Source organism: Pagrus major, chromosome 23 (assembly GCF_040436345.1).
Source record: "Pagrus major chromosome 23, Pma_NU_1.0".
Classification (NCBI taxonomy): domain Eukaryota; kingdom Metazoa; phylum Chordata; class Actinopteri; order Spariformes; family Sparidae; genus Pagrus; species Pagrus major.
The window spans coordinates 19,680,748-19,695,331 of NC_133237.1; positions in this window are offsets into that span (position 1 = coordinate 19,680,748).

Genomic DNA, 14,584 nt, shown 5'->3' on the forward strand with positions numbered 1-14,584 from the left:
GTCACCCCGCATCACCGCCTGGGCCACGACAGCCGAGCTCATATGTAAATGTGTCAGCATGCACAGATTCATGAGTCTGACATATCAGCTTGAATATGCATGTTCAACACTGACTGGAGCGTAAACATCTCTGTACGTGCAGGAGATGCATCTGTGTGCATGTATGCATGTGTGTGTGTTTCCAGGCTGACGGTGTGTGTGTGTGTGTGTGTGTGTGTGTGTGTCCGAGCTGATCCCGGTCTGTTATAGTGACATTCCCGATGGGAAGGAGCTTCACGACTGTTGTCATTTGCTAGACTGACCATATCTCTTCATGAGTAAAGGCTGGGTGGAAGTGACATCTGATTTCATCCACACTCAGTGGGGTTCTCTCTGTCCGTCTCCATCTTTCTCTCTTCATGTCCCTGCTGCTTACACCCTCTCTGAGTGAGGATTTACCGCTTTCCTCTGTTTCACATCATCGGAAATGATTTGTACTTTTCAGTTTGCGTGACTGTGAGTCAGACAAGATGGAAAAACTTACAGACATCACGTCTTTGTTGCTCCAGGGACTTGTTTATTTTGGTTGATTATCGCTCCACGATGGAAATAATTATCAGTTTTACGATTTTATTGCCAGCTCTTGAATAACTCAGACATGCTTTTTAGATATGTACCAAGCAGATCAGATACTCTCTAACTGGTGTCAGCCTTCAGCTACTGTGGGCCGGTTTGCATGTGGATCTGAGGGTCTAAACCTCTGTGGACTCTTGAAAAGAAACCTATGAAACACATCTCTTTAGGCATGATCTGATTTCACCGTGTTGGTGTTGTTCCTGGAACATCAATCACGTTTCTGTAATGTCATAGCTTTAGGCGCATGGGAGAAGTTATCCTTTGTAACACGTGTTAAATGTTGTGAAAGGGTCTATTTTAACCCGTAGCATGTTTTCCTAAACGTAATCAACACTGAATTGATAATTGTGTTGTGAAAATCTGTAAGGCTTAGGCCATGTCTAATTAATTTCAATTAATCTATCAGTTGTTTAATGTCTAACATGTCAGAAAATCTAAAAGAAAAAAGTGAAATAAATGTAATGTAGGACATAAACCAGCAAATCCTGCTAAACAAATGTTTAGCATTTTTGCTTTAATAATCAAGTACATAATAAATAAGCTCTAATAAATAGGTTAAAATGATTAATCAGTCATCAAAGTTGTTGGCAATTAAGTTAATGTAAGTTCATTTTGGTAAATAAATGCATTTGGAGTGTGTACTTTAAGTTCAACTGCATACGGCTCACTGTGTTTACTTTTGCAGGTCAAGTCAAGACAATTTATTAGTTGTCCCAATTGAGCAATTTGTGCTGCAGCAAGCATAAAAACACATACAAAAAGCATAAAGACATACAATAAAACATCATTACACCTAAGCACCGTTGAGAATTATCCCCAGTTGTTTAAGCTCCTAGTCAATAACTACCATCAGTGTGGATAGATGTGTTGCGGCACTAATCACACTCTGCAGTGCAACACAAAAGTCACAACGGCCAGGATTCCCTTTGTCAGTAAAAAATCAGACATCGCTCTTTCATTCTTTGCAAATTTAAGACTCAGATCTGCTGCGGCGTCAGGGCGACACATGCACGTCACAACCGGAAACACGTCTGTTTACGAAGGGTCAGGGCCGACTGCGGGGCTCATTTTCCTGAGGAGTCATCCTGAGTCACAGAGAGCACAACACGACCCTCCCCGCCCTCCTGCGCATCGTAATATTTGGAGTCTCCCCTTAAAATATCAGGACACAAAGCACGTCCTGCCGCACAAGACCACACGTAGCACACTCATCGATATCACGACCGACTAAATCAGGTGAACGCATGAAGTTCAGAATCTACTATCTAATTTTAATGACAGTTTAATTACAATCCAGCTTTAAATCCTCACAATTATCTAAAGAAACATAGCCTCGCCAATTATTTTCATGCCAATGTTACGGAACGAATTTGACCCCACTCATTCAATCTTATAGATGAAGCTATTCTCCCGGAAAATTACCATTCTGCTCATTCCCGAAATAGTTCCACCACATCATCCAAATCCATAAATCACATCCATACTGTACTTTCAAACGGCCCCCGTCAGTGCAGCTGAGAGTCTCTTCTTTAAATAAAGGGAACATGTTCACTCAGGGAGTAGAAGTGGGAGTATCTGGTGACCTCTAACAATTCTAATCACCTGGTAATTACACACAGAGCGAAGCACCCTCCCCCTGCTCTTACTTTAATGTCGTTTACAAGAACTGGCAACCAGAAAATGCAGAGCAGAGTACACAGTGTCAAGCAGAGTGAATCCAGACTAGTTGGCAGGCGTAAAGACGCAGTTCTCCCTCTGTGCGCCGCACTCTGAGGATTAAGCCTGGCAGCGTGCTCACATCTGCTAAACAAGATATAGACATAATACCTTGATATTTCATGTTGCACAAAGCCAGTTAGGGAAAGGCTGCGGCGGCGAAGGATCTCCCATCATCATCTCCACTCAACTCGACACCGCAGCCACCAAATCACTCACGTACACTTCTAGTAGAAAACATGTTGACTATGTTTGTGCTTGCAAAACACCTGCTCCTCACACACAAGTGTTTTTCATGTAGTGGCTAAAAGCTGAAAATTTACCTCTCACTGTATACTGGCTCCACATCACACATTCTGAAGGGAAGAATTGGGAAAAAACAGGAAGTGAATTACTCCAATTATTCAAAATAGCTGCCTACAAAGCATGTAATTGACTTAAACACATCCCGCAGACATTTCACTTGACAATTATGATAATTGTAAACGCCTGATTTAATTGCAAGTGATTAACATATAAAAAAATAAAAAAACACACATTGAAATAACAGCACAAAGGTGGAGAATATGATACATGTAATATTCTGGTGATATCTGGAGATTAAAGGATTTTTTAAAAATGCAAATGAGGCAATTAAGGAGTGAAAAGTATCATCTGTGATGGATGCTAATGAATTCTGTATGTTGCTGCATCATGTACATCTGGCTGCCTCCAGTTTTGATGTTATCTTGACTGGTGAGAAGCAAACAACACTGCATTTGTATGGCAATAAGAACACGCATCTTTATTTCCATTCGATTTTCTTTAACTTCTTGATCCTGTTTGCCTTCATTGTGTTTTTATTGTAAAGCAGTGTTCAATACATAAATGCATAAATACATAAATAATAAATGAATAAATAAATGAATGAATATCACTGTATGTAGTTAAATGTGAGATGAAACGACGCTCTACGAATTCTGCTCTTGAAAGGCTGTAAGCCAGGCTACTGTGCCTTTAATTCAATATACCATTATTGATTACAAACCCCAAGAGGATTATTCTTCCTTTTAACTGTAAATTGAAAGAAGAACAGAATAATAAATTGTATAATATATGGCACTATTGATTTTCCGTGGACTGTAAGTCATTAAGAATTCGACAGTAGCCCATGTATTTAAACCAAAGTATCATGAAGCTCTGTACTGAGGTGCATCAGACCGATGGACTGGTGGAAAAACTCATATGATTCCTTCATGATGTGAAACTATGAGGTTCGATGAAGCTTAAACACACATTTTAATGTACATGTACAACACCTGAGTGGTTCCTTTTCATGCTGCACTTCAGAGGGAATACTGTTCTTTAACCTCCGCTACAGTTATTTGGCAGCTTCGGTTACTCTGCCGATTGTTTTCACGATTGATCGATCAATCGTAAACTGCTCAGCGAAATTTCCCAGAGCCCAAAGTGACGTCTTCAAATTGCTTCTTCGGTCCAAAACCCAAAGACTCTTCATTTACTCTCATAAATGAGAGATAAAAGCAGCAGATCTTTACACTTAAGAAGCTGGAACCAGCAAGGGTTCGACGGTATAAAATCAGGGTTGGAATCACAGATAGACTAACGATACAACACGATAGGTCGCCTACGACAACAATAGTGTCACAATGCAGCAAATCTGCGATAATCAAGGGAATAATTTAATGATATATCACAATTAAGTCTTACTGAAGAATACAACATACCCCTATAAAGGCAAAGTGCAGGAATGATGTGTTTATTCATGGCATTATGGGGTCACTTATACTGAATTTGACTGCAACTCGTCCACATGCCATCAGTACGATGTAAAATAGCCATAAACTGGCAAAAAGCAGCTCAGTTAAATTTTGAATGTTAAATGTTTAAAGGAATGATACATCAATGGCTCTCTAAAATCTTCTCAATAGATGTAAATTACAGAAGTTTACACCACGAGGAGTCATGAAGCAATGATTTGGTGAGTCAAACTGTCAGGGGAATCTGTTTAGAGCGCCTGTATTTTTTATTTATTTATTTACTTTTCATCATTTATTTTGACAGGACACGGGACGAGAGAGGGGGAGGGTGACATGCAGCAATGAGGCACAGGCCGGATTCAAACCCTAGGCTGCGGCTGCGAGGACACAGCCTCCGTACATGGGGTGCATGTCCTACTAACTGAGCTACTGCATTTACCTCATTTTAGAGCAGGACTTGAAAATACTGGAGTATTGTAATGGAGTATTTTCTACAGTATGATATGCTACTATTACTGAAGTAGAATATCTGGATACTTCCTCCACCACCTTTTAAGCATCTCTTCAGCAGGGGAAATTGTTCAACGTGTGCTCGAAATTTTAAACGTTAAGACACAACTTTGCTGCAGAGTTTTGTCCCTGATGCTATTCTCCACTCAGTAAAGAGACATTTTTGGCACCTTTCCTTGGACGAGGAGCTGCAAATATTTCTGTTTGTGTATATATACTATCAGATACATGATCAGTCACCTTACGAGCCAGCTAAGAGGCTATGTAACATCTCTCAGCCTTTTCTAGGACGTCTGATCATTTCCTAAACATTCATGAGCAATTTATCACTTATATCTGCCAAGTCAGGAGTGTTGTGGTCACGGCGTCTCCGGGAGTGTAACAATACAAAAGAATGGTGTTTATTCTAAATGAAAAGAGGACAGTGGTCGTGATGCTAACTGAAGTGATGGGGGCATTTTCTTGCTGCCACATAGAATCTGCTCCTCATCTCTCTCTCTCAGCGCTGGAGTGCACAGGGGTCGACTTCCTACAAGTTCCTCCTCCGATCCGCCAGGAGTGAAATAATGGTCTTGGTGTGGGGGACGCGGGAGGGGTGTCGGGCGACAGAGATGGACTGCCTCACAGAAATAATTTCACATACAGAAAACGTTCAATACATCTACAGTAGGCAGGGCTGTGAAATGCCAAACCTGCACTAAAGAAGAAGGAACAGAGGACGGATGGAGGTAGATATGCTTCCACTGGCAGCTTCCCAAAGAATAAATACATAGCATCCATATGTTATGTAGAAAGTAAGCATCACTCATTAGCACACTGAGCGCTTTCAGTTGGCAACATCCCAATCCGTCAAACGGCTTTACGTATAGCGGGGATTTTCTGAAGCACGGGGGAGAAACTCATTAAGGGGGCTCATGTTTGAGCCACGGCCGCCGTGGCGTTGACAAATGCTCTGCACAGAAACCAACGTGGTGCATTTCAAAGGCACCCAGCAGCACAATGGAACGGCTTCTCATCGTGGTGAATAATGCCCGGGCGCTGGTCGCTCCCCAGGTTAACCGCTCTGAAATGTGGGAGTGCTTCTTTTGATATATTGACTTCAGAAATGATGAGCTAATCACTGGATCGGGGGATACATGCGTGGATGGATGGAGGGGCTGACAGAGCTGTAGTTAGCACATTGTGTTGTCAGAGAGGCAAAAGGCTTTTAGAGCTGGAGGCACCAGCACTACCATGGATGAATAAAATCCTGAGGGGGGTTTTCTATGCAAACATAAGCTCATACAGCATAAAATAGAGCCCAACAGATACTGGATATTGGGGGGCTGATGACGATACTGATATTAGGAAGTAAAAAAAGACCAATATTGTGATATCGGCTGATATACACACATTTTGTGCAACATAAGGCAGGATAGTTTTCACTTTAACAATAAAGACAATTGTCTAAGACGACATCAGTGCAATGAAACATGAAACTTATTCTGGATTTGTTGGGCAACATATACGAATATATGAGAACGATAATCGATATTTGGAACTGATATACATTTAAAGTAAAAATGATTATCTTAGTGTCAAAATTTATAACAACCAGGAGTGGAATGTAACCAGGTACAGATTACTTGAGTACTGTAATTAAGTACAATTTTGAAGAGCTTAACTTGAGTATTTCCATCTTCTGCTACTTTATGATTCCACTATTATTGTTGTGACGGATCAAGTACTCTGTCTGGTGACTACAGAAAGAGAGAGGATGCTGAATCAGAGCCAAAGTAGTGTTTTTTTAAACTATTATTTTATCGAGAACAGGACTAAAAAACACAGATACTGATAATCTGAAAAATGCTGATTATCAGCCCCAGGCTATTAATCAGTCTATCCCTAATATCCGCCAACAAATATATCACTCTGCCTCTTTCTTAGACTCATAATTTAATCGTTTATTATGAAAACTAAAATTAATGAAAATTGTTCATCACAAGTTCCTGGCGCCCGAGTTGGTATTCATTTTATTCTGTAGAGCTCAGCCAATATTTTCAAGGCTGATATAGATTTGAATATTGATATTTTGGCTGATATTCTCACATTCACAGAATTTATACTTGATCCCTTGAATGTATTTGTCAAATACTTGTGTCAAACATACAGGATTTTTCACACTTAAACAATAAAAATGTCCAAAATGACATAAGTGCACTAGAAAAGTGAACTCAATTAGGAATATAAGAATCATAAATTACCCTGAGCATCTTTTTCTGCATTATGTTATCCAAAGAAATCTCTATTTTCTCCATAAATTAGTCAACATATACGCAGTAATATCGACTGAACATATCCATCAACTGATATATCTTTCAGTCTCTATTTTCGACTCATAATTAAGTCATTTATTCTAAAAACCACAGAATATAATGAAAACTGTTCATCACAACTTCCCAGAGCCCAAGTTGGACATTCACATTAGTTGTTTTTTTACCTTGAGCCCGACAGATATTGGATTTCTGGGGTCGATGCCGATGTTAGTGAGTAAAAAGATTCCGATATCACTATGTTGGCCAACATTCTCATATTTACAGAATGTACTGATATATATACTGTATACATACAGCAAACATATGTACGTAATGGAGGCAGGATGTTTACATCTATTGTCCAAGCATCTTTTTCTGTGTTACGGGAAAAAAATACGTTTTCATATCATCATAAATCAAACATCATATGCATCAATATGATATATCTGTGACAGGCAAACGTCAGCCGATAATATTGGCAAACCGATATGGGTCTATTTTATACTCCTAGAGCCCAAATCACATTCACATTAATAGTTGTTTTCTCTAGAGCTCGACTGATATTGGATTTTTGGGGCCGATACCAACAACGATATTAATGATTAAAAAAATTCCAATATTGACAAATTGGCTGATATTCGTATATCCACATAATAGATACTTGATCCCTCAGATGTATCCATCACAAAACATATGACTGTAATGGAGGAAGAATTTGTCAACAATAAATGTTATTGTCCAAAATGAACTGAGCATCTTTTTCTGTGTTATGTGAAAAAATACATTTTCATATCGGCATCAATCGGACAACATATTTGTCGATATCGATCCATCTGTGACAGGCCAGTATCGGCCCACACTATCGGTCAACAGATATATCAGTCAGGCTCTGGTATTAAAGATAATTTAAGCTTAAATGCAGTTATTTATACCAGGAATGATGATGTTTTCTGCTCTTTTGGCGACAAATTTAGCCTAATTTACCAAGCAAACAGCCTGTTTGTTCTAACAAGCACTGCTCTGCTGCAATAAGCACTCATATTCTGAATAATTCAGCTCTATAGCTTTTGATAATGAGAGCCTGCACGCTGTACTGCTCGATTCAAAATCACTGCAAAAAGCCATAAAACTAAAAAACGGATTGTCGGCAAAGCGGCACACTCCAGTGGAATATATTCATTATTAATTAATCTCCAGAGTCTGCCAATAAAGTTAATATAAAGTCTGCATGCGCTTCCACTAATTTGAACAGCTCCTGCAGGATTTGAGCAGATCCCGAGGAGAATCCCTGCACCGCCCATCTACACCATGTTCCTGCTCAGAACAAAAGACACTGTGGCTCAGTCTCAAAAAACTTGCTCATGGAGGCTTTAGAGGGCTGAAATCGTGTCTGATTGGAGACTGATGGGGCAGGCATGTGCAGTGGTAATGAGCTGCTTGTGTCAATTAAGAAGCGCCGCTCCCAGCTTCACGTTTTTCGCACAGAGAAGTTGCTCTCTTGTTGCTCACAGCTTGGCCTGGACCAACGTGTTTTACACATGCAAAGCAACAGAGAAAAAACCCAGAGCAAATTATCACATAAATGAAGCACAAAGACGCAAACCGCTGTCTGTGCGCTATGGTGCCAAATGGTGCGTCCACGAGCCCCGACATTTACTCTCAGCAGGGGCTTCCGTTGGGTTAGAAATTAGCCACATATGTAACAAAGATGGGGATAAAAATCATCACAGTATTGATAATTAATAGTCCGGACATATTCTTACCGCTATGCGAGTCTGTGAAGATGCTTTAAGATGTAAGATGATCCTTGTTTGGGAGGGGAAGGTCGTTTTGGACTTGGTGAGGTCCAAACTTGAATCCCAGCGTTGATGATGTGCTCCACTTGTCGGGAGGAACCAGCAGGGTGTTTCACTGATGGCTTTTTTTATTTTTTTTATTTCACCTCACAGCATCACTACGAGATGTGTAAGCACTCTTTGTCCATGCCCGCCGCCACGCTATGTTCTGCCTTCGGTCGAGGAACGTCGATTAAACTATGTGGTTTGCTGCGTAAAACCGGTGCCAAAATTCCTGCGGGCCCATTCCGTTACAGCGATGCTAGACAATAGTCTGGTCATTTTGGCACGGGCTGAACCTACTCCGCTGCCAGGAACACTTGCATCTGCTAATTAAAACCAAATCTTGAGAGCTAGCTGGCTCATGTCTCAGTGAATGCTCGAGAATCTGCTAATAACGATCGCTCACATGTGCCAGTTGTCTCCGGTATTGTCTCTCGCGTCCCTCATCTTCTCCGTCTCCGCAGGAGGAGTGGACGGAGGAGTTCTGTTGATCTGTTGATCACAGGAGGTCCACCTGGATCCAGCGGTGTCTTAGTCTCGTATTTATCAGCACCGGGCGCTCCGCTTCCTGCCACACACAGCCTGACACCGGCTGTACGGGGTCTCGTTGAGTGACAGCTGGATGCTCGGCGACCCGTCTTTGCAGCGGAGCTGTAAAGCAGGATGTTGCGCGTACGCGGCTTTGACAGTGCGCGCACCCGACAGGTCACACATCTTGGGTCCACAAAACATCTGCCCTAACAGGCAGGGCAATTAAGCCTGTTTTAAACCGAACCTCCTGAGATTTAGTATTACATTCTCACAGTATCTCCACTGAATCCGGTTTTATCTGCGTTACAGTTCATGAAGGTGTCATCATAGATCCTGTTTAATGGCATTTTAACAGCTGGGGTGTTAACACATAACAAGACAAGCAAATGATAAAATAACATACAACAACAAGAAAATAATCAATAATTAACATGGAAATCACAAATAATGACATTAATAATGATGTTAATAATAATAATCATAATACTGTCACCTGTATGACGTCTCCTGCAGAAGACACAAAACCTCTGACTCATACCCGTCCTCACACTCTCCCCTTTTCTCTTTTCAAAATAAGATGATGAGATTTTTTCCATTTGTCAACTAAGGTGTAATTCGAATATCTATTTGTACTTAAAAATGCAGGTGGGTACAACTGCTTCACAGGTAGTAGTAGTAGTAGTAGTAGTATGAATATAAACAGTATAGATGGTATAAACAAAGTCTATGTCTTAAAGGGGCACTATGTAGTTTTCCAAGAAGAAATTCAAGCTCAGATTTGAATATTTACAATATTCATGAGGTAATAATACAAACTCAGAAATATTTGTTTTTCCATAAGTGAATAAACAAACTGTTCTCAGAGGTATCCAGAACACTGTTTGAAGCTAAAAAGGTGGCAGGGTCCGCCACGTATAAACAAAGTAAAACAGTATGACATTCTGTTGTCCTTTAAGGTCAGTTTGTTTATTCGTGAAAACAAAGTTTTGTAAACAAAGGTTTTGTATTGTTCTACACTATTCATGTGTAAACTTGCAATCTTAACATTTTGTGAAAACTGCTGAAATCAGAAAACTTGGTGATGAATTTGACGCTTGATAATGAACTGTTCTCTGTATTAAACAAGTTCAGACAGAAATCGACCCTGTGATGACTGTCAAGTAGAACAATGAACTTACAAACTCCTCTCCTATCATGTTTGCTCTCCGGTACAGCCAATAAAAATGCATGTATGCCCTTGTGGTCAACTTTTCTCTGATCATGATTGACTTTTGGTGTAATTTGGTCTGCAGTGGCCACCAAAGAGTCAGCACCGGGACTTTGGTTGTTCTTGCGGAGCCCACAAAGCTCGGATGAAGAGCAGATTTGCTAAGTTTAAACCACCGGATGGAAAACAGAGTGACACAATTTGACAACCCCTGACCGAAATGAAAGATTTCAGCAGCATGCCGCAAACCATATTCCAGGGAAATGACTGAAGTACACAGGATCCTTCAGTTCCTTCATGACGTCCATGGAAATGATCTGGAGGTGCTGTATTGTTTGTTACCAGCTCACTGTGTGAGGGCTCATGTCTGGTCTCAATCTGCTTTTGTGGAAGGCCCCCAAGCAAGGAAACACATATGGCACATTTGGCAAATTGAAACTAGTTGTTTAAGTTTGCAGCTCAATTGTTCCAAATGCAACTCCTCCTCCTCCAGCCCTCAGTCGTGCATGTGCAGCCTCCATCAGTCTGAGATGGATTGACCTCTGGATCCTCTGATCTCTGTGATCACAGAGTGATTCAGTATTGTTGGCCCTTCAGGTGCCCTCAGGGTGCAGGAGTCACACAGTCATGTGGTTGTTGTTGTTTTTTTTGTGAGTCTGCTCACAGCTCCGACCTTGCCGGACCTTCTATTGTCACTGAGCTGCTGGGCAGTGATGGCGCCCTCCTGTGTCTCTGTAGGATAGGCTGCGTTCGACAATACATGAGGGAAATGTCAGAACATATATGATGATCTTTGGTGATGGAAAACAAAGCGGGGATGAATTCAGGGAGTCCAGAAACTTTTAAGGGAGCAGTTTTGAAGAGAGAGGTCATTTTCGCACAATCAGTAAAAACCTCTAAAGTGCTGGTGCATCATCAATAGTTACGTTATTTAGTCAGTATAGTACATGAAAGCTAAATTTAAATACTCTAATATGAAACAATGTCATTAAAAAATAACAGCTGCTGTTTGTAACTCAGAATAGTCTATTGCCATGGAGACAGCGTATGAGACATCGGGCTCCCGGACACAGACGTGTTAAAGGCGTCCCACCCCTCTTTGAAGGAGCGAGACACCCAGACTGAAGCAGCCTCGTCCTTTGGTGGACATTTTGCTTCTTTTAGTGGCCATTTTGTGGTTGTTCAATATCTCCTCAGCCATTTCCATTGCAAGGTAGAGCAAGGACACCCAACCCAAATCCGGTTCGGACAGAAAATTAGAAATGATGTCCGGGTTCAGGTCAGGTTTGGTCAGCTGATGAGTATGTGCATCATACCAAGATATCAAACATCATATACATTTTGTATTTTATATCTATGTGCATTGCACAATGCCTTTTCAGAGTACCCTGTACACTGTACTGTACTGCCTGTAATCAGGCAAGCAGTAACCATGGTAACAACTGCATGTCAGAGTGACACTCAGGCTCAAGTCAGGTTCAGTTGCAAACAACTGAACACCTGTGCTGTGGTTTGGATTTTTTGTTTACGCATTTTATGTTTACTTTCCACTTCCTGTCTTTGCCTTTTTTCCCGCCCTTTTTCCTGCTCACCTGTTGTTCCCCCACTCTTTGTTGGTTCGTCTGTGCTTCATGTTGTTCTCGTCTGCGGTGCTGCTCGAGTCTCAAGGTTTTTTGCTCTCTTGTACTCCTGTCCCCCCCCCCCAATCATCGCTTTATTTTAATGAAGCACACTTTTTTGCGCTCAGCCTGCCTGCCTTGGTGTCTTGGGTCCTTTTTGATGAACTCTTAACAGTCTGTCGAGTTCGGACCAGGCTCGGTTATTACGCTCGCTTGGGTTTGAAGAGAAAAAGCAGGGTTTTGTGGGATGCCACTTTATGTAAAATCTGGGTTGACAGAATAAAGCCAAGTGCAGGATATCCCGTGTTGACGATGGTGAAGATTCTCTCTCCAGCCAGCGGTCTGCACTGTTTCCACATCGCCTTTTGGTATCATCTCGACCATGGTGTTCCCAGAAAAGGTCAAAACAGAAACATACTTTGCACATTAGACAGGTGCGTAAGAGAGGACGAGTAGATCAGAAGTTGCAAGCAAACTCCCGCACAGTGTTGCAAATACATTTAGTTTTGCAAGTTATCCAGGGGCCGGGGGTTTGCTTGCAACTTTTGATACCAGACAAAGGTGGTACAATAAACAGAGAACAAAAAGCGAAATGAGTCGGGTCAAGGCTGTAACATGCAAGGAAATGCAGCTTTTGTGGTCATTTTGTGTCTCTTTTCAGTTCATTTGCATATTTTTTAGTCATTTTTCGTCTCTTCTCTGGTCATTATGTCTCAGTGTGTGATCATGTGGCTTATCTTTTCAGCTGTTTTGTATGTCGAGTCATTTCACTTGCCCGTTAGTGTCAGTTAGTTCATACAGAGGCATCTCACTTTACCTCAGGTCATTCACAACCTGCACAGACTTTTTGGAGGTTGACCCAACCTTTGCTATAAACGGACAGTTCATGTGAAAATTGCCTGACTGGACTCTCCCTGCCTGTAACCTCCTACTTTAGGTCGGTTGTTCTGGAGCCAAAGGTCTGCTGGTGATGTTAGCAGGAAGAGACAAGTGTGATTGAGTCACAGACACATGACAGAGCTGGAGAGGTGTGTAGGTGCAGAGAGACAGGACAAGATGAAGGAGAGGGCTGAGCGGAGGACAGATTCATTGCAGGGAAAGGTGACTGATGAGAGCAGATGGAGGTGAAGAGGAAAAAGGAAAAAGGCCTGACTTACAGGAGGACGGTGCCCCTCGCCGGCCCTGTGCCGAGGCAGAGTCTCAGGCTCCTGTCTATATTTAGCACAGGGACCACAGATTGTGAAGAGTGCTCCGGGGCCTTGTGTTCAGACCGGCAAGAACTGCTGCCATCCGTCTCGGGGCCCAGGGCCAGGCACGATCCCAACTCACGCCATCGCAAGGGAGGAGTGAGGGGACCATGTCGTCTGAGTGCACGTTTGCTTTACACATGTGCAGAGTTGATCACATTCTGTCAGAGCAGCAGAGGCAAGAAGATGCGAACCCTGAGAGCTTCTGATGAGAGGAGTGTCATCGCCGCACTTCGCCCTTCCTCACGGTGTGTCCGTGTTTACAGCAGTTCCTCAACCTCTTCATTTCCTTCCTTCCCTTAAGCAGCTGAAAAGGCCACATATATCACCCATCACATCCACCCACGTCTGCTGAATTATAAAAAACAACCCATCTTGTCTCTCTGGACAGGATTGACATTCAGTCCAAATGTCAAAGCAGCTCAAGCCATTTTTGCAAGCCTGTTTGTTACCTTCCCGTCTCCACCACCTCCAGAACTGTTCGGGGGACTGTCAGCGGTGACTGATGAAGGCCTGAGCCGTTCAGACACCACAGTCTTCTGGAGGTGTGACGAGACTCACACATCGAGCCAGTTGAAGTGTAGTTAAACGCTGCTCTTCAGAGTGATTATCTACTCGATATATACCTCTTAAAGATCAAATACTTGACAGCGGTGGGCTTGAGAGGTTGGCAGTTACATCTCTCACGGAGCGCAGAGGCCGTGGTCAGCTGGAAATCATGTCAGCTGTGATGCACGCTGACACCTTTCACAGCAGATAGTAGCTACCTCGCTCCTGCAGCATCATCCACCTCTCACCTGATTTTGGATGAAGTAAACACTTTTTTTTTTACATTTTTCTATTAATATAACTTTGTTTTTGTAAGTAGCATCGATTGACTACAACCATCATTTCCTTGTACAGTCCTGGCTCGTATAACGATAATGAAATTGATCTGGAATCATTACATAAAGTGCAGTTGCGTGCATTTTTTCCCCAACCTTTATTGTCAATGAAAGCCAATCAGACTACAGCCTGATCAGACCAGTTCAAAGCATCTTCATCACCATCCATTGTGCTCCAAATGTTTTAATTTGAGTATAATCTATCAGCAGTGCATATAAATATATTACATATCTTCCATCTTTGAATTGTCATCACGTTACACCATTTATAGCAACATCTGAACCCTTTATCTTTTATCTTCAGTTATGTTTTTTGACTTTCCTCGCTTGCTAAGCCCTCTTCAAAAATCTCAATCGCAGCAT